Source organism: Meleagris gallopavo, chromosome 26 (assembly GCF_000146605.3).
Source record: "Meleagris gallopavo isolate NT-WF06-2002-E0010 breed Aviagen turkey brand Nicholas breeding stock chromosome 26, Turkey_5.1, whole genome shotgun sequence".
NCBI classification, from domain to species: domain Eukaryota; kingdom Metazoa; phylum Chordata; class Aves; order Galliformes; family Phasianidae; genus Meleagris; species Meleagris gallopavo.
The window spans coordinates 5054132-5068589 of record NC_015036.2 but is presented as its reverse complement, the minus strand read 5'-3'; the positions used below and the strand labels follow the sequence as shown (position 1 = coordinate 5068589).

General features: G+C 49.8%; 1 long non-coding RNA gene across 3 annotated transcripts in view; it reads left to right on the top strand.

The window, feature by feature from the left end:
• Positions 1–9319, top strand: part of LOC109371022 — a 12863-nt gene extending 3544 nt beyond the window's left edge. The window contains exons 2-6 of one of the 3 annotated variants that reach the window (XR_004162031.1): positions 465–670; positions 4154–4312; positions 4701–4814; positions 4883–5041; positions 6666–9319. This is a non-coding gene — a long non-coding RNA (uncharacterized LOC109371022). Of the gene's footprint in view, positions 1–464; positions 671–4153; positions 4815–4882; positions 5042–6665 lie in introns of all 3 variants that reach the window. The other 2 variants (XR_004162030.1, XR_004162032.1) reach the window with 2 other exon arrangements.
• Positions 9320–14458: the final 5139 nt, after the last annotated feature.

The window sequence follows — 14458 nt, the reverse complement described above, 5'->3', positions numbered from 1 at the left end:
AGAGAATGACCTTTTTTTCCCCCCTCTCATCTCTGAATGGCTGAGGTGAGGTAATGCATTGCAGATGTGAACTTGAGCAGAGCGATGCCATAAAGCCAGCAATAGTGCTTATTCAGTAGTTCAGCTATATGAAGAACTCAGATAATGGCATCAGAAAACTCGTGGCCCTGCAGCACTCCATCACGCATGCTGTCCTGGCTGCCTGCCCTCTACCAACTCAGTTATTTGGGAGAAGGCAGTCAGGTCTCCAGGTGGGCACCTTGCAGCTGGTGTTCCAGGAGCTATCCTCGTTTGGGGAGGCCAAGGCCTATATCATGCAGCTCATCATTTGGGGGACTCGGACCCCCAGCATCAAAAAACCGAGAGGTTTATCTCCTTCCCCCTCCTGCTTTCATTTAAGAAGCATCATGCCCATCCATGCCCCCTATTTTGTTTGCTCTCTGGCTTGCTTTCCTTTTCATAAGGTGGGAAAAACTGCCAATTCACAAGGAGAAATGTTGTCCCAGTGATGTGCTGCAGTGCTGAGGATGAAGCAGCTCAGGACCCACCTCTGGTTGACACCCCATCCCATGCACTTCACGGGGACATTGCTGCACGCTGACATCCTTAATTTATACCTGTCCACGTGACACTTCATACGAAGCGTTTTCCAGCATGGTCTAATTACAAGGTAAATAAATGGTCCCTCCCTTATACTTAATTCGCTAGGTAGCTTTATTGCCAACAGGAGAGAGATGGCACAGAAGGATATTACATACAGTGCTGCTAGTAATTATTTTTATTACTTCACACTAGTTTTATTGTGGTAGTAGGGGGAGTTTTGAGTTGTCGCTTTCTGCTTGGTGTAGTTAATGTTCTCTGAGACAGTCTGGCATGGCTGAGCAGGGTCAGGTCCATAGGCTGTGCTGAGAATCTCCAGGAGAACTCTGAAATGGGAGAGCACCTGCTGATTATTCCCCTGCTGCTGGGCCAGGGCTTTTCCTTTTTCTGTAAAACCTTGGTGGAGAGGCTGACATTTGCAGGATTTTGGAGGAAATGGGTACTGCTGGAGATGTGTATGTGAGTGCTGATGGATAACAGCCTCAGTCAGGTGGGGCAAGGACCCAGCTCTTGCTCCAAGCATAAGACAGGTTTTTGCTTTTGGATTTATTTCACTTCCTTCTATTGAGCAAAAATAACTATTTTAACAGCAAACTGCTTGTGTAAGCAAAGAAATCCTCTGTGCTCTGAAGAATATTAAGGTGTATAAACGTCTGTGTGAAAGATGATGAATTCCTGTAGTCTTCTCTAGTGAATTTTGCTTCTGTAAATCTCTTCTCTTTGCTTGTGCTAATTGGTCATAGCATTAATTAATCTGATTTCATTATATTCTCTTCAATTTGTCAAGATACCGTTTCTTTATTGGGCAAAGAAACACTTTAGAGGATTGTCACAATTGGAATAATCCCCCCCGTTCTTTAAAGTTACCAAGAGAAGTCGTTATCAATTAAGCTAATTTGCATACGCATTAGTGTAATCGTTTTAGTTTAGCCAAATTTGCGAAAATTTACATAGCAAATTGACCTTCCACATTTTCACTTAAACATATAAAGCGCAAGAGAGAATTGCGTTGGCATTGATAATGAAATGGAGATTATTTTGCATGGTTCTCTTACTAAAAGAGCCCTAATTAGACCAAGTAATTTTTTATTTCATCCGTAATTGCAAAACAAATAAGCTCTTTGGCAGCTTCTTCCCTTTCCCTTTGCCCATGTCACGTGGAGGGGGAGCGCTAATAGGAAAGTCGTGTTCTCATTAAGCCACATCTGATGGCTGTGCTGTTCCGTCAGAGGTCCTTTAGTTTCTTCCAGGTATTCTGCTTGAGCTGTTCGAGTTGCCTGGATCACCTATTAGTAGACAGCTCCCTCAGTCTGGTCTGCTGAAGTAACACGAAAAAAGGAAAAAGAGAAATAGTGCTGCACGTATAAAGCAGCGCAGCCATGAGAACAGGCAGCGTCTCCCTTCCCACGTGGGGGAATTACAGCAGAAAGAATTCGAGGCCATGAAACATAATGGTGGGGAGTGCTAAAAGTGCCTCCACTGGGGTACCTGGGCTGTCACCAAGTCCATTGCCATGTGCAGAGGGATTCTTGCTAGGTGTGGAGGCATACAGGGAGCAGAGCTGTGGATTGGGTGGGCATGCGGTGCTGACACCGGGATGGCTAAGCAGCTCCTCCAGGTATGGAAGCAAAGCAGAAATGGCGTTTCTGAACGTGCCTGCTGTGACTGTGACGTGAGCTGTGACTCAGTGTGATGCAGGAGCACCGTTAGAATTAAGGAAATGTTAATGCATGCAGCCAATGTGTGTAGCTGCAGAGGGAGGCTATGAGCTGCAGCGGGGTGGAGGTGTGCAGGGGACCCTGCTGGTGCCTGGGGGTCTGGGCAGTGCCTTGGCTCCATGCTTCCCATCCCACCCCACCTCCAGCAGCCTCTGCTACAACCCAGCAAAGGTATTTGCATTTCCTCCCTGCCTGTCCCCACCTCGCCCACATGCAGAGGGCAGCGCCAGGTGGAAAATCGTCCTCTCGGGTTGTTAACTGAGCTGAGTGCTTCCCCCCACCACCATATTTTTTTGGCCTTGAGTGTTTTTAACGGCAGCCTTCATGGTTTGATGGAGGATTTTACACTAATGCAAGGCATTACCTAGTTAATTTGGCCAGAATAGAGTGTAATTTTGCACGGTCAAAGTCATTGCTACTTGAGCTAAAAGTTCCATTACAGTGCACTGCCCACCTAGCTATTTCAGAGCACGCAGAGATAAGTAGCATTTTATTAATGGGTGTCCTCGGGAGCTTATTTAAAGGATGGCTCCTTGTCTGCATTGGAGATGAATATGGGAAGGAGCCAAGGCAGTGAGGGACGCTGGCAGCTGCCATGGATTTGCCACCCCTCTCAGTATGGTGATACTCTGTCCGACTCCTGGAGCATCGTGCCTGCAGGCTGCTCTGGATGCCTGGTCCCAGGCAGGGATCTGGTTGCGTGAGGACATTATTATGCCAAGCACTGTGTAAACACAGAACAAAAATTTGGCTCCTTCGCTTATAAATAATACATGATCCTCTTTGATCACTTGTGTTGGCTGAGGGCTCCCCAGCCTCTCCTCAAGTTGGGACTTGGAATGAGCAGTGCTATGGTACTCATTGCCCTTTCCCTACAGGGGGCCTGAAACAGTGAGATGAGCAGAGTGCAACGCTGGCAAAGCCACCTGCTACCCTGCCCTTGTCAGCATCCCCTTGGGATGCTGTGAAACCCCCTCCTGGCTCAGATGGGCTGTGGTAGGCGATGGAGCAGCCCAATGGCCATCACAGCCTCCAAATTGCTGCAAGACTGTTGTTTTTCTTCTGACTCTTGTGCCCTCGCTAAGCCCAGCGCCAAGTGGCTGCCTGCTCCCTCCTCATGCCCCTCTGCACCTCCTTGTGGCTACTGCTCATGAGCTAAATCCCTTCAATGTGGTGGTTTGTTTGTTTTTGAAATTCTTCTCTATTCTCTCCCACCATCCAGCTGCAAAGCACACACACCCCAAGCAAACCAACCTTGCACAAATTATCCCGATTCCTGCCTCGCGAGCAGAGACAGCTGTGACTGATTCCAGCAAAACACCTTGCGTCTGGTTCTACAAAGCCCGAGCTAATCCACACGTCCAACCAAAGCGGGTCCTTCCTCATCACATGCTTGTGCTGCCAGAGCAGGGGACGTGGATAATACTTTGGAGCCACTACAAACGCTTCGGAAAAGACTCTGCCATGGTAGCAAACAGCTGGTGTAGCTAATCCATTTTCCAAGCACATTTGCAAGATACATAATTAAGAGTTCTGTTGAGGGGCGAAGCAAAGCAAACCATTAGATTTATAATATTATGGGTAGTGTAATACTCACCCAGGATCTCCCTTTCCTGCAAAAGACACTAAGGCGATCCTTAGGAAATGTCCCTGGGATTTCCTGATGATGCCTACATGACATTAAATTTGTGTAAGTATTTCCAATTCCATTTGCCATATAATTAAGCACCATGAAGGATCCCATAGATTTTTTTTTTTTTTGGACTTGTTAACTGCTGGATCAATCCAGATAATATTTCTTTAAGTTCTCTCTTCTGATTTCTGTTGTCTCTCAGGCACAAACTGGGATGGTTTGAGGAAGAGGATGAGCAAGTTCCTTCAGCCTCATCATGGCAGCACGAGCGTGTTGACAAGCTACGTGTGTTTCACCTGCTATTAACTTGCTGCTCAATGACAAGCGACTGTTTCTTCCAGAGCAAACGAATGTTGTCCAGGTTGAAATTAGCCTGGTTGTGGCCCCTGTCCAAAGCAATGTTTGTGTTTATACGTCTCTGAGTTTAGGGCAGCTGTTGCAATGTGGCACTGTGGATTGGGTCTGCAAAGGGAGGCTGCATGAGGGAAGAGCAGGTGTGAAATACCCATTTTTGCTTTATAAAAATTTCCCTGTGGTCTCTACTTTGTCTGTAAGACCCACCTAGCACCTCCCAGTGAGGTCTACTGGGAATCCCCTCATGGCAGGGGGAGAGAGTTGGTTTGAGTGGGGGGGAAAAGTCCCTGATCATCACAGGGGAGTTGGACTAAATGACCCTTAAGGGCCCCTTCCAGCTCAAATGATTCTATGGTTCTGTGAAATGAGAGGTGCCCATGGCTCTGTGCCCTTAGGGTGCAGCAGAAAAGAGAAGTGAAGCCACAGCGATGCATCCCAGACTCCATCCCCGCGCTTTTGCTACTGGAGGAGGATATGCAGACGCTGCTGCCCTGCAGCGTGGTCTGGAGGTGTGCTCAAGCTCCCAACCACCCTGAGTCTTGCTCTACACCTACTCTGACTCTGTGCTTTCATGCAGGTTCTGCAGCTCCGTGTGTTTCTCGCCGTGTTTCCATCCTGTCGAGCACTCAGAGCCTGCCCTGCACGCATTTCGGAAGCGAAGGACTTTCCTAATTACAGTGCGAACAATCCGAGGTGGGCTCCTGTCTGTCTAACTGTCAGGGAGAATAAGTCAGCGGTGAGTCAGAAGCAGAGATGTGGAAATGATGCGGGAGAAAGGGAATAGTCTGTGCTGGGCTTAATCACAGGGGCCAGGTGCTTTACATTTCTTCCAACAAAACTCTGTTTGCTGCGGGTGCCTGAGGCTAGCTGAGGCGGGCAGCGTAGCCGGGGCTCATCAGGCTCACTTGCCTCCTGGGCACTGTCTTTCACTTGGTTGGGCATTGGCATCTTGCACCCATCGCATCGCACCCACTCCTTGTTCTGTGTGCGCTCCCAGAGCGGCCAAGGTGCACCATGCAGCCTTCCCTTGGAAGCTGTTTGCTCTGTCATTATTATTATTATTTTATTATTCTTTATTACTATCAGCACTAATGCAAGCCCTTTGCCTACAGAAAAGATTTTTTTTTTTATTTTTTCTTCTGGAGGGATCCAGGAATTCTCCACTTACCTATGTCGTATTTATTACGCCTGGTTAAAGATCATTAAAGCCTTTGTTAGCAGAGCTGACTGACAAGGAGAGTGGATTAATATTAGAACACCCTGTCAAAAGTGGTGAAAAGGCTGGATTGATTTTATGGGAAGTTTAGTCAGAGTTGTGTGTAAAGCCCTTGGGGGGTTACACTGCAGTGAATCAATCTCCTATATTAGCAACTCCCTCTGGGAATAGTCGACTTCAGTGTTTATTACAGCCGAGGCTGCATATAATAGGGATGGCAGCCACTCGCCTCCCTCTCTCCTTTCTCATAATTTGCTGCTTGCAATTGCAGCCACACAGAGGAGCACCTGAGATAAACAAAGGTGCTGGGCTCTGTGTAGCAGCAGAGCAGTGGGGGGGGGATGAGATGAGTGTCTGCCACCAGCCCCGTCCTGCTGCACCCACCCTGTGCTCTGCCTGGGGACCTGCTGAGAGCTCCTTTGTGGTGGCAGTTTTCATCCCAGTGCCCCGGTAACAAAAAGAATACACACAGGACAATACCGGCGAGAGCTTCTGCAAACATCAATTAACAGAACCCCACACCGTGTGGGTAAGGAGGGTTTTGGCAACCCTGGAACAGAGGCACGTGGTTGAAAGAGATGTGAACCATGCGCCCGTGCACTTGTGGATCTAATTGCATTCAATCACCTCTGGATCTAAAGCAGCACTGGGCAGCAGGGATGCTGTGGGCCAGGAGGGGCTGTGCACCCCAATGCACAGCTCATGGCACTGCAGTGATGGCATTCCCACAGCTGATGGCTCCCAGCCTTTGCCACAGCAGCTGCTTGATGGAAACCATCAGCACTTTTTGGAGAGACCAATGCAGCAGAGGCAGCTCCTGCAGTCTGCAGCCTGCTGGTGGTTCCTCCAGCTGTGCCTGCATCCTTTTGTGCCCTGCCCAACAAGCCAGATAATTTTCATTCCTCCTCTTCCACTGTCACTTACTTCACTTTTTATCTGCACAACAGCAATTCTTTTCTGCTCCCCCCCATCCTCTTCTCTCACTAATGCTCTTCGCTTTCAAATGCTAATAATCTGCACCACTAAAAGGCTTAGAAGTGGTTCTAGATTGTTTGATCTTTGGCCTGTGATCTACTTTCATCTTCCAGCTTTCAAATGTTACTTTGGATTTACTTTAACCTATTAACATGCTTGGTATTCACAGGCATGCACTTTTGGTGTGTTTTGCATCAGATCCACCCAAATTCAAACGAGCAGGGGAAGTTACTCTTCTGGACACCAACTTTTCACAGTGACTGTTTGCCACAGGCACAGTGAGGGTTTTCCTCTCCCGTTTCCATGTTCCCTGGGGATGCTGAGGATGGGGATGTGATGTTCCCCATTGCGAGGGGACAGCGGTGGCCTTGGACCTGCAGCCACCAGCCCAGCACCCAGCAGGGGATGTGGTGTAGGGGATCGCCGTCCTCCTTTATCGTGGCACCTCTGGAGAGAATGGCTTTGAAAGCGCTGCTTTGTTCAGCAGCTCCTCTGGACTGACTGGTCCTCAGTCAGCGTTGGATGTCTGAGTAGAGACATCAGAGCCTTCCTGAAGCTGTTATAACTTAATCTGGCAGGCCAGCCTGCTCTGGCACCTCTTGCCAAGAGAGGAAGCCAGAGCACTAGATGATTTTCAGACATTAGTGACTGCCATAAATCAGAAAGCAGAAGTTATCGAGTGCTCTGCTAATGGACATTTCCTTCCAGAGTATCCCCTCTCGGGCTTTGCAGGGGCACAGAGGCTGCTCTCAGTGGGGGAAGCCAAGGGAGCTGTGCCAAGGTTGGGAAATGTGCTGAGGAAAGAAGCTGCAAGGTGAGCACCAGGCCTCAAATCTGCTGCTGCTGCTGCTTCTCTCTGTGGGGGCCCAGACCCCCCCACCAGCCCCATATGGATAGCCATGCTTTGAGAGCTGTGCAAATCCCAAGCCATCAAAGAGAAGGCATCATTGGAGGCCAACTTGCTAATGACTTAAAATGCAGAAGGGAGATTTTAGCCAAGCTGAGCGCTGGGCAGGTTTAAACTGCGTGGAAGTAGTGGATGTTTTGGTGCTGAGATGGCACTGCTCCGTGCTGTGCTTCCTGGCTCCTTGGGAAGGGGCAGAGCCCCGAGCCCTTTGCCTTCAATGCCGATTCCCAATCAAGGCGATGCACTCCTCGAGGAGCAGCAGACTGTTTAATATTTAAACCCGAACAGCCCAGGCAAAGCTGCTTTTCTTTTTTATTTATTCTTTTAATTAAATGCCAATTAGAAAGGAAGAGAGGGGGGGGAGAAAAAAAGGCATTAAACACTTAAATACACACTACACCCAGGTTGCTCAAAGTTGTTATGAGCTAATTAGCTACTTAAGTGATCATTTGAAATTCTATATCAAACAATTCATAATCTGCCCCAAAACCGAAGGCTCAATGAGCATCGAGGGGCAGTGCCTGCCCTATGGCTGCTACCTGTGGGATTGGAGTTCCCACCTGCACGTTCATGGGATCTTTGTGCAGATGGGGCTGGGCAAGAAGCAGAGTTTTCTGCCCAGAGCTGCAACCTGAACAAGGTCACTGTGAGGAGTTCTGTTGGTGCTTTTTCTCTTGTCTCCATGTTTGGAGGTTGCAAGTTCCTTGCTGCATGGCCCTTCTGATTCTCCTGGCTTCAAAGTACTATTATCTGCAGCCTCTATGATCTGAAGGTGTTCAAGGACCTTGTAGATGGGACACTGAGGGACATGGGATGGTGGGGGTGGGTGGATGACTTGCTGTTCTTAGAAGTCTTTTCCAGCCTTAATGATTCTACAACAAGCTGGTGCTATCCAACTCATGTCATTTCAACACTAAATGAGTTCCGGGGGAAGCATGATGGTGAAATTCCCCACTCACCAAGAAAGGGTTTCAGCCCTTCTGCGCACATTATCAGGGCTGGAAAATCTTCCTCCACATTTCCTTCTGTGGAAAGTGCTGCCCCATTGATTAAACCCTGTGCATGTGTCTATCTACATCCAACTGAACCCTGCACATCTGCCCCCAGCACCACTCTGTGAGCTCAGGGTTATGAGGGCAGACTGGGGAGCCCCATCCATAACCCATAACACCGCCGCGCCTAACGAACAATGCATTAATTAGAGGCAGCAATTCAACCTCCACCGTAATCAATTCCAGCAGCGCCTGCTCTGCCTGCACATCCGACAGCCTCTTCCACTCCCCTCTGCAAGATTTATTAATTATCAATGCTGGCTCCGGCGTGGCATGCAGAGGAGAGCAGGAGCGAGGAGGTGGTATCGGCGGCGGAGATCTGAGAGACGTCTGAAGGGGATTGGCATGTGCAGGAGACAGCCTGCCTCCTGGGGACTCGCCCGGTGATCTTTTTTCCTCCCTTCCTCCTGCTTTTCTTTTAATTAGTGGAGTTGGTGCGATGCTCTGCTTGGACAGCAGAGAGGAGGGTGCGCGGCAGCAGGCAGGGGCTGGTGGGTGTGTGCAGCATCCCCTGCTCCCTGTATCCCATCCCCTCACCCAGGGCAATGCTTCATGCCTGGGGCAGGCCCAAACCCGCTGCCCCAGAAGCTGGCTCTTTGCAGACCCTCCCCATCCACCCGTAAACTGCAGCCCTGCCAACTAGTAAGCTCTGGTCTTTCCATCTATGGGTGAAGTGTAGTGATTTCCAAGCCTGCCAGCAGATGCCAATGGATGACCTTGTGATTTTATTGATCTCTTCTTTCCCACTGGTGCTGGGGAAGCCATGTTTCCAAGCCTGCCAGTGGCAGCTGGAGGAGGTGGGTTGGTGTGGGATTGGAGGGCTGGGGGCAGCTCTGCCCTTCAGGCTCGTAGCCCATACTGTACCCCAAGCTTTTTTTTTCTTTTAATACTATTAGAAAAAATACAAAAGCAGTTATTTTTATGCCCTTTTATGCCCCCCCTGTGCTCTCCTGCCTGCTGTGTGCAGGAGACACTGGGGGTTGCTCCCCTGGGCTGGCTCAGCACAGCACACAGTGCCAGCACCAGCAGCCGTGGGCACAGCGTTGTACTGGCATCTGCATGAGAGCTAATAAGGAAACATCATTTCAAACTTCAGCCCTCATTTGCCGGCTACAAAACAGCAAAACAAAGTGAGTGAGAGAGCGTGAAGGGGGAGTATGTTCTAAATGTGCCTGGGAGGATTCAAAGACACTTTAAAGTGGGGATGTGGTCTGGGGAAGAGTCTATTTTCAATGCAGATTTGTTTTTGTTTGAATTAGCTGATGCTTATTTTAAGCTCCTGTGGCACGTTGTCATCTCCGGATTGCTTGTTTTCCTGTGCCAAAGTCAACCTTAATTTTTTCCCTCCTTTCAAGAGGAACCCATGATTTTCCCTCTGTTGCACAGTGCATCAGATGGGCAGGACAGACCCAGCTTCTCTAAGCAATGCTGACAAGATTACCTACTGATTGCTGGAGTAAAATGTTGCATTTCAACTAAAGCTGGGGCAGATGGCGGAGGAAAGCGCTGGAAACTTGTCACTAATTTCTAGTGAAGGACAAACCTCTCGAGGATCGCGGGTTCACTCTGGGTAAGCTGGAGAAGTTTGGCTGTGTTGCTAATGCTCATCCCATGCATCTGCATTGGGGAACATCCCTACTCCCTCCACCCCAAATTGTGCCTTGATATGGGGGGATGGAGATGCCTGGGCCCCCTGCAGCTGGCCTTGGCAACTCACCTCCAGCAGGTTTGCCTTCAGCAAGGGGTAAACGCTGCCTTCACGTCTGCACAAAAGGAGCCAGAGGATTTAAGTGCAGCATGGGCAACCCCAGGGATATCCTGTGTAGCATGGGAACGCTTCTCTTTCTTCTTTATCAGGAGACTAGGAATGGAACACTTGTGACAGAGCAGCAACAGGTACTGCTTATCCCTGGGGGGCTCAGTGCCTTCCCGGGGAAGAACAAACATGATGGAAAGAGGGCTGCAAGCACGGATCTGGCTGTGATGCTGCAAGGAGAACACAAGCAAAGCAAGGAGTTCCCAAGTGTATGGGTGTGAGGTGTGTGCCACCAGCCCCACTTAGCAGAGATGGACCTGGGAGAGCCATCTGCCTCTGTGGGGAGCAGCAACAGGGCTGACACCAGTCATACTGCTGGTTGGAGTTTGGGAATTGCACCTCATCCCCTCCCCAGGAGCCGGTGGCAGTGTGGCACTGACTTGGGCTGCGCACATGTGGGCTGAAATCAGACAGCCGACAGAATTCAGTCCGAAAGATCAGATATTAGCTAATGAGCTAATTAGTTTCTTATCAGCAGCTAATGGCCAGGAACTTTGCTGGCATCTGTCACCATCGCTGGCGGGTGGGGCAGATGCTGAGGATGTGGGACCAAAGCAGAGCTACCAACACGGCATCCTAGAGCTGCCCCACGCTGTGGGTCCCTCTGCTTTTGTTTTTGTGCTCTGCGCCGGTGCCTTTGAAGATGGGCGCGCCATCAATTATTTAGTGCAATAAATAAAGCTCTTGACCTTTCCTTGAGCTTGCCCCAAGACGCTCCTGCTCCTACACTGGGGCTGCTCGCTGGTGTCATTACTTAGGCTGTGCCGTTTCTCATCGTGCGTTCATCCTGCCCTGTTTTCTCTACATTAATCACCACAGAAAAGGTCTAGGGTGCACGAGAAGCCCCCAGGGTGCCAAACCCGTGCACCCCTTGCTCTGCTCAGCCCCCAGAACCCTCTTGGCCACCAGCGAGATGCCTGTTGGTCTCTGGCTGCTGTCACTCCCTTAGATTTCAGCTCAATCATTTCCAAAATGTGGAGCTGTAGCTAAAACGCCTTTGCAGTTTAACAGGATTTTTCACAGCCTACACAGCAGAGGCTAGAGTTGCTCATCACCTGCTGTTGTAATCTGCACCGTTAAGCCTCCAGCTCTATACAGAAAGCTTAACTTTGCTTTGCTTATTTGCCTTCTCTATTCCCTCGCATCCGGCAGCCATATTTCAGGCAGGAAAAGTTAATCTTTTTTTCCCCTGACTCCAGACAAAGGCATTTCAAATGAGATACAAATTGCTGATGAAATTATTGGCTTTGAGCCCCATCTGGGAAAGGCCCACTTAAAAGAGCCCCTGCTAAAGGGAAGAGAGCCATTTTCTGCAACTCTGACAGCGTGCTGCCAGGAATCGCAGGATCATGGAAAGGTTTGGGTTGGAAGGGAGCTCAAAGGCCGCCTGGTGCCGCTCCCTGCAGTGCACAGGGACACCCACAGCTCCAGCAGTGCTCACAGCCCCAGCAGCCTGACCTGGGCTGTCTGCAGGGACGGGGCACCACCGCCTCTCTGGGCAACCTGTGCCAGTGCCCTACCAGGGGCTGAGATGCTCTCCCTGCAGGCAGTGGGACACTGATCTGTCCCTGCAAATGCACAGAGCATCTCCACAGCTGTGTTCAGGATGGGCTGTGCAGGATGCTCCCTTCCTTAGGGCTCATTATAAATGCCGTCCTCAAAGATAAATGTACAACTTGATGCAGAGGTATGCTCTCTGGCAAAACTGAAAAGTTATAGATGTTAGCTTTGTGGCTTTATGAAAGCGCTTTCTTATGGAACCTGAAATGACCAAGATTAGATTGAATTAATATGTACAGGTTTTTTTTACAAAGATTTCTAGCAGAAGCATTTCATAAAAATGCAAATCTCAGCTGAGATTTATAATTAGTAGAGATATGTGTGGAGCTCACAAATTATCAGCAAAGCCAAGCTCTCCACGGATAATTGCATGGGGCTGTGCTCAGCATCTGATGGCATCCTCTGTACCCTGCTGCCAGCTCAGGGGCAGCGCAGCGTGCCCTGGGCACAGGCATGGCATGTGGGAGCTTTGCAAAAGCAGGACGCAAGGGGATATCATGGAGCACCTGCTGGGAGCAGGAAGAGGAAGAGGAGGAGGCAGATTGTGATGCAGTTGTCCTGGTGCTTCCACATGCTCCTCCTCCTTTTGTGGTGTGGGAATAAGTCTGCTGTGCTGGGAGCTGCTGGGTGAGCTGAGAGGAGCAGAGATGCAATGCTCTGGGACAATCCATCCTGCTGATGTGAATCTGTACGTATTGGTTTTTCCAACTTCTTGTGATTTCCTGATACCGTGTGAAAAACCGCAAAAGAAAAGTTACTACAACTGCTGTGAAGTTTTTGGGGAAGGGTAGCAAACCTCTGCGGCAGCACAGCTTTTCATAGGATCATAGAATTATGGAATCATAGCACGGCTCAGGTTGGAGAGGATCTCAAAGTCCACCCAGTGCCACCCCTGGCCATGGGCAGGGCTGCCCCCACCAGCTCAGGCTGCCCAGGGCCCCATCCCACCTGGCCTCGAGTGCCTGCAGGGATGGGGCACCACAGCTCCCTGGGCAGCAGTGCCAGCGCCTCACCGCCCTCTGACAACAGGATTGCTTCCTCACAGCTAACCCACATCTCTTCTTTTTCAGGTTAAAGCCATTCCTCCTTGTCCTTTTCTTCAGGCAGCGCTGGGCACGTCCAACTGTGAGCTTTCATTTCTCTTCCATTCGGTCTCTGCCATTTCTTCTGGAGGCCAGAAGGAGACCCTGGTGGAATATTAACTCCGTGGTCGCTGAGTGATTATTTATTGCAATCATTGCTTACGGGTCCTTTGACTCGTCTCTGTTAATTAGACTGCAGGGTGTAATAAACGTGATGGAAGGCGCCCAGGCAGGGCTGGGGATGCTGCAGCATGCGGAGCAGCCGCTGTGCTGGGTGCAGCCTCACGGCCAGCCAAGCCTTGACCTCATCCATCCAGCAAAGGGCAGGAGAGGCTTACAAGTCTGACATTGTATTAAAAGAGAGAGCTGGTGCTGGACAGCATGGCCCTGCTGGAAATGAGTTCACACTTCCAGAGTGCCTTCATGGTGTTCTGTCAGTGCCTGGCCTCGGGGCACTGAAGCCTGGCACCCAGATGCTCACCATGGTTCTGTCTGGATGGTTACCTGTGCCCAGGTCACCCATTTCAGCACAGCAGGGATCTGACCCCGTGGGACAAATGGTGGCATGCACACCCCAAGGGCATTGTGGGGTGGGAGGCAGCAGGCACACAGAGCTGCCCCTGCCCTGTATCTGGAGATATTAGGAAAGGAAGGAGAAATGAGCTCATTAAAATGGCATTGCAACCCCCAGTGGGGACTCCTGCTGAAGCAGACTGTGTGTGGTGCGTTACGACGAGAGCTGAGAGCAGCTCAGCTCCAAGAGTTATTTAAAATTTAAACCCACAAATTAAACAGGTTCTTTTTTATAATGATAGAGTCCAGGTCCCGGGTCCCTGAGCACCTCTAACTCGCAGACAGCTGAAATACTTCTCTCCATGAGCAGCCTATGGGTTCTAGCATCCCCACTGCTCACACATGTCCCTGCTTGTGGCCGGGTGCTGCTTGCCCTTAGGTTGGCTATGGCTGAACCCTCCCAAACCCCCCCAAGCTTCAGTGGTGCCACGCAGAGCTCGGGTCAGCCGCAGTCTCAGCTGACTCCTGCTTTGAGTTTTAACTTCAGTTTTTAAATTATCACTCAAAGCAAAGCCGTGGTGAGAGGAGAAGAAGTCCTGACATTTGTGTCACAAAAGGAAACCTTTTTTCCTTTCTTCTTTAAAGGCTGGCTTTTCTCCTGCCGCTACCTGTTGCTCTGAATGGATTCAGTGAAAGGAAGCTTTGGGATGGCAACACTGAAATTCTAAGCCCTGCAAGAAAAGCAGACGTCACAGGTGAGAGATGTTCGTGTCTTACAAAACAGAAAAAAATTAGGCATCATTAAGAGCAGTAAGCTTCAATCTCTGCAATTTAATGATGCAAGGCAGTCTGCATAGCACAGCTGTCTCTCCACACAGCAGGGCAAAGCAGTGCTCTGAAGTCACGGTGGGGACAGGTAGAATTTTCCTATTGATACTTTTCCTGAAGAATCAGTGTTTTAATTTAATAAAGTAGGCAGATGGAATTTGTCTTTGTCCTTAAACATGTGCAGCTTTAGCTCAAAAAAGACAA